This window comes from Protopterus annectens, chromosome 3.part0 (genome assembly GCF_019279795.1).
Source record: "Protopterus annectens isolate FY-2018-M chromosome 3.part0, PAN1.0, whole genome shotgun sequence".
Classification (NCBI taxonomy): domain Eukaryota; kingdom Metazoa; phylum Chordata; order Ceratodontiformes; family Protopteridae; genus Protopterus; species Protopterus annectens.
In genome coordinates, this window is record NC_056731.1 from 1180777364 (window position 1) to 1180792276 (window position 14913).

The window sequence follows — 14913 nt, forward strand, 5'->3', positions numbered from 1 at the left end:
TGAGGTTGTCCAGATTCGGAATCGGGAGGTCTAGGGGATGAGATATTAGATCAGGGAGGGGATCTAGAATCCAAGGCGGATTTACCAGGTGAGAACACAGGTAAGGGAACCACGTTTGACGAGGCCAGAATGGGGCAATGAGGCTCATCCTGCTCCCCAACCGACTGGCTTTCTGTATGAGTTTTAGCATCAGGGGCAGACTGGGGGGCCAAGCATGCACCAGAGCATCTCTCGGGGATTCCCCGACGGGGGGAATTAGAGCGAAGTAGCTGTTGCATTTCGTATTTGAGGGAGAGGTGAAGAGATCGCAACAGGGTTGCCCACACACAGCAAAAATTCGCTTTGCTACCTGGGGGTTGAAAGATCACTCGTAAGGGGAAAGGAGGGTGCGGCTGAGTCTGTCCACCAGTATGTTGGACCGTCCCGGAATGTGCGTTGCAACAAGAAAGCGGTTGGTAGAAATCGCCCATTCCCACACTCTCATGGCCTCTCGACAAAGAGGATAGGACCTGGTTCCCCCCTGTTTGTTCATGTACCAGACCACTGACATGTTGTCCGTCTGTATCGCAATAGTCCCTACCGGAAGAAGGTTCTGTAGTGCTCAAAACGCCAATAGCACTGCCCTCATCTTCAGGACATTGATATGCAAGGAGGTCTCTGTGTCGTTCCACGTGCCTTGGACTGTCTTGCCTGCGCAATGCCCCCCCACTCGAGGCGGGAGGCGTCCATGGTCACCGTGGCGAGGGGAGGAGGCGTGGAGAAGGGACGTCCCGTATGGAGATCCAGGGACTGGAGCCACCATACGAGAGCCGTCCTGCATGCCTTGCTGATGGAAACAGGATGGTTCAGGGGGTAACGATGAAACGACCATTGGACTTGAAGGTCCATTGCAGTACCCTCATGTTCAGACGAGCCAATGGCAAAAGAGTAATTGCTGCTGCCATGGAGCCTAGAGCCCTCAGGACCAATCCCGCCAGTGGAGCTGTAGATTGGAGGATGGCCTGTACATGCAGCCTCAGGTTCTGAAGACATTCCGCAGTCAGAAATGCTAGGAGATTCCTTGTGTCCAATTTGGCCCCTATAAACTCTATCACCTGGGTAGGAGCAAGAGAAGATTTGTTCATGTTGATGGTGATGCCCAGCTGGGGGGCCAGCCGGAGGAATTAGTCCCTCGCTGAGCAAAGTAGATGCCTTGTCGGGGTGGTCAGGAGCCAGTCATCCAGGTATGGAAACACCTACATTCCCTGGAGTCTCAGGTGGGCTGCTATCACTGCTAATACTTTGGTAAACACCCTGGGGGCTGTGATGAGAACAAAGGGAAGGACCCTGAACTGGTAGTGACTGGCTCCTAGCCAGAAGCGGAGAAACCTCCTGGATCATCTGTCCATAAGAATGTGGTAGTACGCATCCTTGAGGTCTATAGAGCACATCCAGTCGTTCTCCCGCAGTAGGGAGAGAATGGATTGAAGAGTGACCATTCAGAATTTTTTCTTTGGTTACCGACAGGTTCAGAAGGGAGAGGTCTAGGATTGGTCTTAAGTCCCCCGTCTTTTTTGGCACCAGAAAGAACCTGGAGTAAAACCCTAATCCGAGCTGGTCTGGGGGGACGTGTTGGATGGCTCCTTTTTCTAGCAGCTGTTGGATCTCTGCAGCTGCTGCCTCCCTCTAATCGGGTGGTACATCGGGGAGGCTTTTGGTTCTGGGGACATGATATATGGGAATTTGGTAACCTCTGGATATGATATGAAGCACCCAGCGATCTGATGTGATGGACTCCCAAGCTGCCAGGTGCTTCAAGAAATGCCCCCTGACTGCCTCCAGAGTGGAGCAGTCAGGCAACCCCTCAGGGTTGTTGCGTGGGACAGTCAGAGAAAGGTTCTCTGGATCCAAAATTCTTTGGGCCCCCTCTGCCTCTTGGGCGGCGTCCTCCTTGTCCTCCTCTGTCACGGAAGGTCTGGTTGTCCGGAGCAGGCTGGGAATGTTACGATTTCTGGAACCACATCTTCTTCTGTCCCTTTTGATTCTTGGAGAAGGACCTCTGGGGAGCGGAGAAGCAGACTCCGACGGCAGACAACGTCTTCCCGTCCTTTTCGCTCTGGACTAAAGTGTCACGAACGGTCTTGCCAAATAAGGCAGAACCATCAAAAGGGGCATTTGCAAATGATGCCTTAAAGGGTTCCGCGAAGTCACAATGTCAGAGCCAGGCCTGGCGCCTCATGACTAGGCCTGCTCTAGCGGCTCCCTCTGTAGCATGGGACAACAACTGCATAGAAGTATTAGATATCAATCTTAGAGTGGCCATGTGAGTGGAGTACAATTGCTTGTCCTCCGCCGACATGGACTCCGGGGGGGAAGCAGCGTACTCTTTGATAAGGTCTTGCTGCATCCTGATAACGTGTGCCACATAGTTCAGAGACCTTACTGAGAAGGTCGCTGAACTAAAAACCCGCTTCCTCAGGCGATCCATCGAGCGGGACTCTTTGCTCAGTGGATGGACCGAGGGACTCTCCTGAGCCAATTCCCTCTTGGTGGCTGCCGCCGTCAACATGGCATCTACGGGGGGACCCTTGCTCCAGTGGGATCTGTCCGCAGGGGGGCTCAGAATTCGATCGGGGCATTTGGGAACTGGCTCCACAGTGTCTGGCTCCTTCCACGCCCTTGTGGTAATAAGGTCCACGAGGGGGTCGGCCGGAGGGGACACCCAAGAGGTAGACGGTCCTGCTTTGAATGCCTCCAGGAACATGGACTCGTCGGAGGAAGCCTTGGGGACAGACCCCCCCCCAATCCTGAGCAATTCCATGATGTCTCCAAAGGAGACATCTTCGGGGGGGTGACCTACGGGAGCCTTCCCCTTCATCCAAGTCCGTGTCTTCTGTTAAGGACTCGGGGGAGTCCACGTGTCTCCTCTTATACTTGTGCTTATGAGGCACATCGTCGGGGGGCTGTCCGAGGAGGTCTCACCAGCAACGGCCTGTTCCAAGGGAACGACCTGAGACATCGAAGCAGGCTGTCCCTGAGGCCGGGTGATGGAAGCCTGACTCAGCCGAGAGGGAGAGCGGGATGGAGCCGAAGCAAGGGCCGGGGGTCCGGATGCCCTCAACAGAGCCCTCTCCACTGCATCGAAGGCCGAGGGGGAGTCGCTCTCTCTGGGATCTGAAAGTCGACTCCCACTCGGATCCGATGGAGGGATCGGAACCGGAGCTGAGACCATCGGATCCGAAGGACCCGTGTGCTCCAACCCGGATGGAGCCGAAGGCACACAGAATCCCATGGATCCGAAGCTCGGCCCACGGCTCCGAGAGCTCGGATCCGACAAGGAAGGACCCGACAGACTCGAGGGCAGAGTCGGATCTGAAGTACCCAGTACTGTCTGTGCCGACCCACCACCGGCTCCAACGCTGTCTGGCTCCGTACGCTCCGAACCCGCGGGTCGGAGAAGGAGCTATTGGGGGAAAAAAAGGTGTTGAGCACTCCCATCTGCAGCTGGGCCTGGATGAACCTTTGCATCATCCGGTCCAAGTCCGCATCTGAAAGGCTAAAGGTAGATCTCGACGAGGCCACCGAGGCGGGCCGGGAGTGCCGCCTCGATGACCTCGACGGAGATTGGGTCTCCTCATCCTCAGGTCCCGAAGAAAAGCAGGGGGATCGGAGCCGAGGAGGAGGAGACCTGGAAGTCGTGGAGGGAGAGGCCCGCTTAGCTGGGGGGGCCGAAGCAGAGGCCTTGGTCCGCTGCTTGCAGTGCTTCTCCCTCCTTTTCTCCCTCCTGGCCTCCCTCTCCTCCGGCGCTTTAGTGGGAGTTTGAGTCCCGGCTGGGGGGAGGGAGGCAGGAGTGGCTGCCACCGAGGACTGGGGTGGTGCCACGGGAGTACCGGAGGCCGAAGCCGGATCCGGGGGCAAAAGTCCCGCCAGGATCAGCTTCGACCTACGGTCTTTCGGTGGCCTGGGTTTGAACCCCACACAAATAGAACACCCAGAGGAGAAGTGTTCAACCCCAAGGCACCGAACACACCAAGTGTGGCCATCCGCCGGTGAAAGCTTATAGCCACACTCGGTGCACTTTGAGAAAATAGGCTTTGGGGCCTCCAACATAGTTTTTTTTTTTTTTTTAACAACAAAAAAGATTTAAAACTATGACTAAACTACCTCACACAGACCAGGCCCCAACACACAACAGTCAACACACACACTACGCATCAGCGAAGGAGGGGGAGGAATTACACTAAAAAAATAAAGGTATACTGACAAAAAGGGAACCTAACCACACGCAAACAGTTAACTATAAAGAAAATGTGAAAAATATGGATTTTTAGAACAAAAAAGTTGTCACTTAACTACCACATGCCAGGAGCTCAGGAATCTAGAAGCGTACGCAAGAGAGGCAAACTAGATCTGAGGTCAGTCAGTGTTTGCAGGGGATTATGGGTAAGGGGAGAAGCTAGGAGCTCGGATCTCTAAGCTATGAAATAAGTTGCCGGCTCGGATCCGAGTTCGGATCCAAGACCCAAAGGTTGCTGACAAATGAAGTACCTACTTCAGATTTATTGTTAAGTGTGAATGCTTTTTTAGGGGTAGTAAATAATCAGTGAGTATAGAAGAACAAACAGATAATGTCAAATTAAAATTTTTGATATGTAAAACCATACCAGTCAACTGTCCCGATTTTAACAGAATGTCCAGATTTTTGCTTCTTATTTTTGGTCCATTCCTAATAAAAGTTGTGATTTTCTGGCAAATCATCGAGGATCGACATTACTAAATAATGACAGACATTTCAGTTTCAGACTTCATATCCTTCAGAAAACACATAACAATGCAAAACCTGTTATTCTTCCAACTTCCTAAGTTTGCAACAGCAATATTTAAAATATGTCCCTATTTTTGGGCCTTTGTCCCCCCACTGTTTCTTGCTTTGTTCAGATTTCTTGTGCTGAGGGCATGAGAGGTATGTGTAAAACTAAAAACTTGAATAGTAAGCTTCCTTTAAAAATAATAATAGGTTTCCTTTTTTTTTTAAACGAGTTAGGAATGAGGAGATGATGTAGTAGTGGTAAATGAGACATGGTTTTCAGAGAGAAATCCTCCATTAGGTTTGCATGGATAAAAGACATTTCATAGGGTTACACAGTATAAAAAGGATGTAGAGTTTCTATCTATGTAAATGAGAAGTGGACGTCGAATATAATTGATAGTTGCAATAGTCTGAGATAATATTGGCCAATACAAATTAAAAAAAAAATCAGTAATTAAGCTACGTTTGTTTTATAGACGTCTGAAGCAAATTTGGGAAGATATTACACAATTTCGTAATGTGTTGTCATCTTATTTTGAGGAAAATTGTGACATTATTTCTGGAGATTTTATTGGACCAAATGTTAAATGGGATTGCTGTTCTACAGGGATAATAGGAGACGTGATAATATGCTCTCAGGAACTTGGATATACAACACCTAGTTAAGGATGCCACAAGAACGTCTATTATCTTAGCTGTAGCAAGGACTAACCGAGTTAAAGGTATTGATAATTATGTAACTGTTCCTTGGTGGTTAGGACTGAATCATGTTGGTATTACATGGTCTTACCTGGTCTTACCAAAATAGGAACTGAAGAAATGGTAGGGGGAAAAAAAAGAATACAAAGGCATGCTTATTATAAAACAGATTACTTGATCATTAGAGAGGAGTTAATTAATTGGAAATGAGAAAATGCTAACCTGTGAGATATGGAATCCGATTGACAAACATTTTATGATTATATCTTTCAAGTTGCTGGCAAGTTTTTCCCTTGATAATCATTAAAAATATAAATTACAGATATTGTTGGTGGAACAAAGCTTTGGAAAAGGCTTGTAAAAGATTAAAATCTTTGTAGAATGATTACAGGAGGCAACCTAAAATTAAAAAATATACATAGATATAAAACAGCTAGGGTTGGTTTCAGAAGGTGTCTTAGAATAACTAGAAGAAATTATGAGAAGAGGCTTGCATGTTACACAGTACATAAGAAGGCTTTTTACACATCTAAAACAAGTTAAAGGTGAGAATACAAATTGCAATATTATGGAGAATGAAAAGTTTGCTAATGATAACAGGGTATTGCCTTATACATTTTAGATTCTGCAGATGGTATATCAGTAAATAATATGAGTGTGGTAATACTGTTTTTGAGTTAGTAGATGGCTGCCCAAATTTATTTAATAATACTGAACAAGTACTTGAGAAAATTAAATCTAGTTCAGCAGCAGATCCAGATAAGTTAAATGGTTATTTTTTTAAATCATTTGTTATGCGTATAATTCTCTGCTTATAGTATCTTCCAAAAATAATTGGATATAGGGTTTGATCAAATGGAATATTTTAAGAAAGAAGTGGATATTTTAGGAAAGAAGAGCAGTTATTTCTGGGTATACTGGCTGCACACTCTGAAGGCATTTCTAGGTTCTGAGTTTGCTTTTTAACACACACTGAACATTGAACATGCACACATACATGCACACAGAAAATGCTGCATTTGACAATACAGGAACATGAATCCAAGCACATAATGTGAGGTCAGATGATAGCTCTCCGATCTTTCCAGCATCAAAACAGAGTATTCAACCTGCTGTGCCAGTGACACTTCTAAAACATGAAAGATGGCACTTAAGACTGACTGATTGTCAGCAACTGAGGGTAGAGCCCACTTTAGGTAGTTCTACAGTGTCACAAGTAGAGGACTTACTGAAATATCTAGGATAAGCAGAACTGCCCACATCACTACAAACCAAAGCACTTGCAGAACCAGCAAACAAAACGCCTCTTCAGGTCGGTGAACCAAAATGATTTATTTAATGCCACAAAACAATAACTTGCATTTTCGTCCTCAGATTTCATCAGAATGAATAGTTAAACAAGCTAGTAATCTCCTTAAATAACCCTCCCTTCCCATTAACAAAACAATTAACCAATTAAAACAGTTAATATGATTGAATGTAGTGCTTTCAAAATGCAACTGTAAAAACTCCTAAAACAAACAGTCACTTATTGCAATGACAGGTTTTAAAAACAGATTTTAAAAACAATTAATCACATAATTAATATGTAAATACATAAAATGCAGGCCATCGAATATAATAATATAGAAATAAATAAATAAGATGTGTTGCACCAAAATTTTAAATTGTATTGAAACAATGCCACTGTGATAAACTAGTAGAACACTGCCATCTATTGGTCAAGAAATAATGCTAAATAAAAACATTATAGTTTAGCAGATCTAAGTTTGAGGACAGGGGCTAAAGAAATATAGTCATTCAAGCCTGGTTCGCTGTTGGCATCCAAACTCACCTGCCAAAATAGTTCCCTGTACTCTATAGTTGTCTCCCAGGGACCACCTCAAGGGTCCTGTTCTATTTTTTCTATGACAAAGAAACCAAAAACTGCATCTTTACAAAGTGTGGTATGTCTGAATAGTGCATTATTGGTGTCTTGCTTACTAATGTCATAGAGATATTCATATATTCGTCTCTTAAACTTCCTAGTGGTCCTCCCTATATAGAAGGCTCCACAACGTTTACAAATGGCGATGTATATGACCCCCATGGTGTCACAGTTGGAGAATGCGTTGGTTTCTAACTTTATGTTCCTCTCTATTAAATACACACTCTCCCCTGTATAACATGTGAGCATTGGCAGCAAGCCCCACAATTAAAAGTGCCTTTCTTCTGCCTACCCTGCTTTGGTTTTCTAAATTCCAGCATTTCCTTAATATTTTTCCCCTTCCTATAAGTGAATTTCAGGGGGTCCTTGAATAACAGGTCCAAGTCAGAATAGTCTCCAAACTTCCCCCAATTTCTAGAAATAATATCTTTAACCAAATAAGTGTCAGTACTGAAATTCAAGATGAAATTACTACTCCAATTTGTATCTGGGGTTAAGTTGTTCTCTGTATTAATTACAGTGTGTTCCAATACCCCTAAAATGGGACTAAATCTTCCCCACTCCCATTTTTTATTTCCTTCATTACTTCTTCTAGTAAAACAAGGGGGTAATTTCTTTCAAAAACATATTTTTCAGTTTCTTACTTTCTATGTTGAAGTCACCATCCAGGGACGTCATCCTACTACTCCTAATGAACTACCCTTTCAAAATTCCTTTCTTTTGTTTGAAAGGGTGGGCACTAGTGTAAAACAAGTAGGAGTTTGAAAAAGTCGCTTTTCCGTAAACATTGGACTTAAATTTTCTAACTTCAGGTATTTTTTCAAACAAAAGAAAGGAATTTTGAAAGGGCAGTTCATTGCAATAAGTGACTGTTTTAGGAGTTTTTACAGTTGGATTTTGAAAGCACTACATTCAGTCATATTAAATGTTTTAATTGGTTGTTTTGTTAATGGGAAGGGAGGGTTATTTAAGGAGATTACTAGCTTGTGTAACTATTCATTCTGATGAAGTCTAAGGATGAAAACACAAGTTATTGTTTTGTGGCGTTAAATAAATTATTTTGGTTCACCAACCTGAAGAGGCATTTTGTTTGCTGGTTCTGCAAGTGCTTTGGTTTGCAGTGATTTTGGTACTGTTTCCAGGCACTTTTTTCCTTCTCAACTGTGTTCATTGTTTTGAAGTGTCCACATTCCTAGATTTTACAAAGGAGCGCTAAAAAACGCTCTCATCAAAAACGTTTAGTAGTACACTGTACTCTGAAATGTTTTATGGACTATTTCAGTTAACATGCTATCACTTAGTCGGGACCGAACATCTGTAGTTTTTATGAGGTACATTGATTTGCTGTTACAGAATCACCATCACCAGTAAGTGGTGGTGTTACGGTGCACAGCAACCGTATGAATGAATAAGTGGAACATTTCTTCAGCATTTGCTATGTTACATCACCAAAGGGAGGAGGTGACTCAGCATAAGTCTAGATTTTCAAGAGGACACATTTTTCATATTTATATATATATATATATATATATATATATATATATATATATATAGATTTGTACTTTTATACACACCTAAGGTTCATACCTATCAACTCTCCAGATTTTTGACTCGTATTTTGGGTCTCATAAAAATTCTGGTTTACTGGCAATCACCAGGATGATCTAAGGATTGAAGTCACTAAATAATGGCATGCATTTGATTTTGGACTTCAAATTCTTCAGAAAATGTATGTTAAAACAAAGCCTGTTATTCTAACAGCTTTCTAAGTTTATAAAAGCAATAGTTAAAATATGTTCCTATTTTTGGGCCTTTGTCTCCCCATTTTGTCAGGCTTTGTATAGATTTCTTGCACTAAGAATTTGAGAGGCAAGCTAAGGTCGTCAACGTCCCTCAGCTAACCAACTGGCTCATTTATTCCCCCATTCCTCGGCATTTGCTGGGGGGGGGGGGTGAAAGCTTGCCAGTGTAGAGAACACTGCCCAACTACAATCTAGATAGATGAAAGATATGGTAGGGGGATTTGGTCATAATCCCTTTCCCTGTTGATCTGTTGTACATGACTAAAACAGCACAGTCATACTTCCATGCACATCCCAGCTACACTGATAGTTTGTATGGTAGACAAAGCACACGCCACTGACCTATGTGCTGCAATCACTGCCAAGTGTCAGTACTGAATGGAATGGAATCAACTCATCTCTTTACCAAGAATGGGCGAACCAGCATCAGCCATTCACTCCCATCTTCCCTAGATGGTTGCTCCAGTACCTCTGCACAATATCAGACTTTTTGTATGACACAGCTAGAACCTGCAAAAACAGAAGCTATAAGTGAATACTCTAGTCACTATCTCTGTGGGGAATGGATCTTGGCCTCATTTCTTAACTATAACTTCTAGACTCACTGCTTTACTGAAAAAAGAGGTACACAATAAACTGAACAGACAACTGCAAATAACTCCAGTGGGTATGAGTTATTTTGTAATTAGCCATTTTTGCAGCACCCACATTCCTTCTGTCCTACAAACTGATACCTCAAACACAGGGTTAGATGCTATGTATCTTCAGCCTATGAAGTCTAGGTGTGCCTGATAATTCACATTACTAGAAAACTGCATACACAGTACTCAACAAATAGTAAAAAAAAAAAAAAATGGAAAAAATAGATTAAAGAAACCTTAAAAATGTGCAGTCACCTTATTTACAGACCATAGCCATAGCCCTTTAAATGTGGTTCATGTTAATGAAAACCACAAACAGCTCCATGGCTTCCCTACCCTTGGTCAGGTAAAGTGGATTAAGTGTTATCTTACCAAGTATACTTTTTCACTTGTGCCACTGCATTTAAGGATAAAGCCCTGCTTATGACCCGGGTGATCCAAGCTTAACTGGTGATTTGGGAGAGTGCTGGAGCAGGCCGGGAGGATAAGTAAGTCCATCCTAGGGGATCGGTGTGTGCACTCAGATGCTGGTCAGTTGAGGAGAGACAAAAAATATGACAAAGAAAAGTATACCTTCCTGATGTGAGAACTCTCCCAGTCCTTGTTTTGTCCAGAAAGCACAGCTGAAGCAGTTTCTATGTATGCACCTGCAGTGATTCAGTGTTTGCTGGATTTTCTTTTTCTCCACAGCTATGGAACCACAAAATTATTAAGAAAGTATAGAGGGTGGGGGTGGCTTTCTTCCCTGGAAAAAAAGAAAAACACCTTTGTTTAGTTCATCTGGCTGAAGCTTCAACAGGTTTGTTTTGTTCAGCTGAAACTTCTACTGGGTTAGACTCAATGAGGCACACTAGAATTTATCTGCAAACCACTGACTAGCACCTACACTTACAGTAATATTTGGTGTACACACAAAAAAGGAAACATGCTCATGATGATTTCCTGCCTCTTACCTTAAAAAATGCAAGATTAAGTATGAGATGGGAAGAAATGTAAAACATGAATTTGTCTTGACTCTGTATGCCATATTAATTGCTTCTTTTGTTTACTTCAAGTGAACTAGCAGCTTCCAGGACAAAAATCTAGCATGGTTATGCACTATACTGTATAGCTTTATTAATCATCACAGTTTTTGTCACTTTCTGGGGGAAAAAATGCTACATTGCTATTTTAATAAAATTACAGTAAACAGTTGTGTAACATGATAGTGTATATCATATACAAATAAATGAAAATGATGTGTTGGGGAGGAAGTAAGGAACAGAAAGTGTAGCTGGACTTTGAGCATAATCTAAGTCACTTGGGAACCATGTTGTTTTTACTTAAGTACATCATCTGCTTATCTGACACTATAATTACAAACCACAGCACTCAACCTCCCACCTCCAGAATCATGGACAAATCCAGAAATAATCAAGGACAATGAGTATTAGTACTATTAACATGAGAAGTTGACAGTAAAAAAAAAATATGAATATATGAATTAAAATGCATTTTCTGAAATAAACGGTCTATAACTCCGATTATTGTCATTATTTATTAAGTGTAATCTACCACCTTTCTTCCAAAAGCAACAGTTTTAAGAGGGATTAGGAGGGATAGAGAAAAATTGTAAGACAAAATCGGAGACAGTGGAGAGGTACATCACAAAAAGAGCTATTATTTACTGACTGTAATCCTTACTTATTTACTGGAAAACCAACCATTTTATGAGGGACAGGTAAAAACCTGAGACAAAGTCAGGGATGTGTCAACAAATCTCTAAACTAGGATACTAGGAATGGAAATAACATGAACACGTGAACTGTAAGTGAAAAATTATTGCATGCTGCAGATAGCAAAGTAAAAATCTCTATTGATATAAAGGCAAAAGTGAAAAAAACAACACAGAGAAAGTACTATGTCAAGGCTATTACATGTGAAATTATACTATCTATATTATACACTAGAAAATAAATTTAATTATACAACTAACGGAGCAATTGGTTAAATAAAAAACCTACCTGTATACTAAATTGTAGAAAACTGCAACCGTCTCAAAGTCTTGATGGAATGGGGCTATCTGAAGGGGAAAAAATAATTTAACATTTAAAAAAAAGTGTTCTATTTCTCAGTACATAATACAAAATACATACAAAATTAAAAACAGGTAACTCTGAACTAGAACATCTAAAACTACCTCATCAAAGTAAATCAAATTACTGTCATATAATGGAACAAGTCACTGTGAAAAAAGGCAACATCAATGTGATTACTTATTTAGTTAGGTCACAGGAAGGAAGAGAAGACAAAGCAATGCAAAGATTAAGAGGCAAAATACTACATTTTAAGTAGGAAGTAAGAGAGAATCTGTTGTAACTAAGTGCACTGAAGTAAATACAGAGGAGATAAGTACTATTCATATCAGCTGATCTGTGAAAAAAATCTTCATAAGGGAGTAACCTAGAATTTCTTTATTTTGATATTCCAAAATCAGGATGTTTCTGAAATGTCTCTTATCCCTGTGCTGTGCTGCATATGCCTTCTGCGAGTGCATGCTATGATGGCATGTATTAGGCTAGAAGAAAGCGCAAGTTACCTTTTTTTGCCCTCAGTTTAGCCACATCCAATGAACAAGACCAGCATGAAATACTGAAAACGAAAATACAAAATTATGCTATACATAATACACTTGCTTGTGTTGAAATAAAACTCATCCACAGCTGCAGGTTGGAGACCTGAGTCTAGCATGAGTCCGAGGAGTAGGAAGGTAATACGAATCCACATCAGAGATTCCTCACAGATAAACTGAACTAGCTGATATGGTGAATACATACCTATTACATCTGAGTTTGGAAGTGTTCTGCAGTGAGCAAGGATACAGCTGAAGAGAATATATCACAGGACAATGTTCTGAAACTTTCTGTAGAATGCCTGCAGGAAACCGAGAGCAGAGAATATGCCCACAGTTTTGAAGAGTGATCTAAGGGAGGAGTTACTTGATTTAAAAGAAATGAATAGACATATTAAGATTGATGAAAGAAAAAGATTACAGATAGTAAATAAGACCCAAAATGTAGAAGTCTGATAAAACAGATGAACATGGTAATCAAGGCTATTAACAGAAATTCATGTGATATAACAGAAGTAAGTAGGATATATTACTGTGCAGCTAAATTAATAACAGAGAAAGTCTTACCACAAAAAAGAGTAATAAGGGAAAGGAATGGAAGAAATCAAATGTTGTTATGGAAGCATCGAATAGAGAAAACTATAAAGCAATTAAGACAAGTGTCACTATTAGAATAGAAGAGGGAACAGATCAACAAAATACTAAGACATGATAAAAGCAACATATGATATCAGAACTGACTAGGATCTATCAGTCACTTCTGCAAATAATAAACTAAAGCTATCGCCACAGGCAGAAAATCTTAGAAGATATGCAGATAATGAAGTAATGTCCAAAAGTGACCAGACTCCATACTACTGTATCTGTTATACTTTATTTGTCTCAGAACAAATTCTTGCCAAACAGTTAATTCTTTCAGAGCTATTTCAATTCTTATTATAACACAGCTAGACAAATGATACTGATGCACTCTCAGTAAAAATGTCACTAAATGAAAACAAGCATTGTATACTTTAAACACTGTTATTTTTGATATATGGAAAGTTCCTGTAATGCAATGCTCACGTTATTTTTGATGCAAACATCATACAAAGCTAATTTAAACATCATGCAAAGTTCATGTTATTTTTCTCATTTCTGTTATGCCAAAATCATGTTATTTTTAAGATAAAACTGTCCCTGTGGTTCTAACGTCTCCTTTTTTCATTGCTAAAATGCTATTTTCGATATAAAAAAGTCCCTGTGATGCAAATGTCTCTTTCTGAAGTGCTGATATGCAAAAATTCATGTTATTTTAGATGAAGCAGTCTCTGTAATGTAAAATCAATGATACTTCCTTTATTTTATAACAGGATGCCACGAGCCCACAGCTATATGTTATTAATATCTAAACTAGACATTTCTAATATATCAACAGCTAACTATTCTTGCAAAGCAAGCTATATTATTTTGAAAACCTGCTGTTCAGCCTTGCATATTTTTCCTTTCTGCACACACAGTATTTTTGGGAAAAGCATTTTAATTTACAAAATATCTTTCAATTCCCACTTTTTTTATTTAAGGCCCATGAAAATTGTAAGACAATGTACAAAACAATACGATCTTCAGTGCTTTGCATCTCTCTATCCACTGCTGCATACGAATCCCTTGCATTTATTTCTATTTCTTCATACACTGTACTGGTGTTAACAGTTGTAACTTGATTAATGCTTTTATTAACACAGATTTTAACACACATACAAACTGTTGTGATTAAGCAGATAATGACAATAAGAGCAATTAATGCGGTAATTATAGTACCCCACAATCTTGAGAATAATCTATTTAACCAATATGACCATTCTGTACTCCATGTTTTTCTAACTTTTGAGGAAATTTCTGCAATCCTCTCTAGATGTTGATGTATAGATTCTGATTTATCAGGAATATAAGTACAACACTCGGTTTGAATTAAAGCACAAACACCCCCCTGGCTAGCAAGTAGGTAATCGAGAGCCATTCTGTTCTGGAGTACCATTGTCCTCATTGCTACCATTTCCTCTGTTATTTCTGAGATAGCCCCATATGTTGCATTTGCTAAAACTTCCATTAGCTTTGCAACCTTTCTTAGTTCCCATATTGCTTTGGCAGAGCCATACCAGGGAAAAATCCCAGCCCTTGAGATAACTCCATCCCCAAGTCTTCTCCAAGCTTGGAGAAACTATCATGAACTTCCCTTTTCCTTCTGTGATTTCTAACCTTTTCATTTGGCAATGTATGAGTAATTCACATCATTGGAACTGCAAATCCTATGTAACACGACCCTTGCCAGCCTACTTGTAACCATTTATATGCATTTTTTTCCACAGATGAAAAAGAAACCGCTAGCCAGAATTGTAACATTTTCTTGGCCTATTAGGTTATTCATAGCTCCATTTTTGAAAAATTGTTTCATGTCTTCCTTA

General features: G+C 41.0%; 1 protein-coding gene across 1 annotated transcript in view; it reads right to left on the minus strand.

Moving 5' to 3' along the window:
* The window catches only part of CPNE3 (copine 3), a 1265161-nt gene extending 1253238 nt beyond the window's left edge, over positions 1–11923 (minus strand). Inside the window, exons 1-2 of the mRNA XM_044065780.1 lie at positions 11862–11923; positions 10432–10603 (exon numbers count right to left, since the gene is read on the minus strand). The gene's annotated coding sequence lies outside the window, so the exon portion shown is untranslated. The remainder of the gene's footprint in view (positions 1–10431; positions 10604–11861) is intronic.
* Positions 11924–14913: the final 2990 nt, after the last annotated feature.